Here is a 1958-nt window from a genome sequence, read left to right as displayed (position 1 = left end):
TCTGTCTACCAAATCCCGTCACTCTCAAGGTTTTGGTCAGCCCAAAGCTACAGTGGAAGACATTTGCCCAAGGTGCCATGCAATGGGGCTGAACCCAGAACCATGTGACTGGGAAGCAAACTTCTTAACACACAGCCACACCTGCACCTGTCTGTTTGTTAAATTTATGAAAATAAGATTAAAAATGAGAAAATATGCTGTTGATTAAAACTCATGCTCTTCTGTTATGAAACCATACATCATACTTGGTCTGTTATGAAACCATACATCATACTTGGTCTTCTATTGATGCCACAGAAATCCATACATATCCTTAACTCCATTGATGGATTTTGTTTGGCTGCAAAATCTTCCATATTTGATGGATGACATTAAACACGTTATTTCTGGACACTACTTTTGTCAAAACTTAACAACACAATTCAAAACAATATCGACACATCAGATCTGTGCATTCATCCCTTCAAATAAGCATTAACTTTTACGGATTTGTTAACTGTTACTGTCAAAAATCGTTTTTTTGATTAGGCACCAAGTCACCTCTGCAAAATTAGAAAATTAATAGAATCAAACACAGTATATTACAGATGTTTATTTAATTGACTTAGGAGAACTGACAAATAAAGTCAAATCTGATTGGATCCAAATTTTTGAACCATCAATGAATCAATAGCTGTTGGTGAATGTTCTAGTTTTCTGCCACACGTTTCTTTATCAGCTGTCATTTCTTGTTTGTCTACATTGTTTTAATTTGCAGTTTACCTGTTTATATCCATATAGATCAAGAAACCATTTTCAAGTCTTCTAAACTGAGGTCTCTCTTGCATGATGAGAGTATTCCCTCTAGTCATTTAAGCCTGTACCACCCTCCTGGAAATGGGTCATGTGGGCAATATCTTGGTATCATCAGTTAAACCATAAACATTAGCTCTAGACTTTAAAAATCTACCTATCCACATATAGTAATCTATTCTACCTAATACCTTGAATTTGGTACAATTTTCATTGTGTACATATACAAACTCAGCACAATTTAAATGTCCAAATGCTTTTCAGCCTTTTCAAAATATTGTTGTTGAATTAAACGCAACAACCTGACTTCCTTCATCTGGAAATGTTATGCTGAAAAGGTACATCCATAGGACAAGCTTTTAGTTCAAGGATCAAATTCCCAGTATGTTCAGGACCACTTTACCCTTAACTGAGAATATACAATAATAGTTAAGGACTTAATCTCCATCAAGAGATATCCCTGGTAAGGCTGAAGCAAGGTATGATAAAAATTGCCTTGATTGTCTAACCTGACTATTGATAAAACACTTGCGCTGCAACGAGAGTAAACTGGAAATTTACGAACTATCTAGAAACTATGATACTTGGTTCTACAAGCATTAAAAGACCTATTGAAAGATATGGACACAGCTGAATATTTCATATTATATGATTATACTAAAAACAGAAATTTCAAGTAATTGTTCTGATAGAATTGTATGTATGTAGTTCTAGAGATGAATGTAATAATTTTATGTAGATATGCTGTATTTTAATAACAACAATGATTGAATCTCCATCACATGCTTCAACTAAGTAACTGTTTCTATTACTATAAATATTATTGTAAACTACTATCTCTACCAGTCTGCTGGTAAAAATTTTAGTGAATTAAAGTCTGATTTACATTGACTTTCATCTTATGTTAATGAAATAGAAATACAGTTCACACATACAAAAAAATAGTAACTTAATATAAATGATGATAGTGATGATCATCATCATCAACATACAATTATCTCTCTTTCTCTCTCTCTCTCTCTCTCTCTCTCTCTATATATATATATATATATATATATATATATATATATCATCATCATCATCATCATCATCATCGTTTAACGATATATATATATATATTAAGTAAAAGATATGACAGAAATATAAAAATTCAGAAGTTCAGTAAT

The sequence above is a fragment of the Octopus bimaculoides genome, chromosome 10 (genome assembly GCF_001194135.2).
Source record: "Octopus bimaculoides isolate UCB-OBI-ISO-001 chromosome 10, ASM119413v2, whole genome shotgun sequence".
NCBI classification, from domain to species: domain Eukaryota; kingdom Metazoa; phylum Mollusca; class Cephalopoda; order Octopoda; family Octopodidae; genus Octopus; species Octopus bimaculoides.
This window is presented reverse-complemented; position numbering follows the sequence as displayed.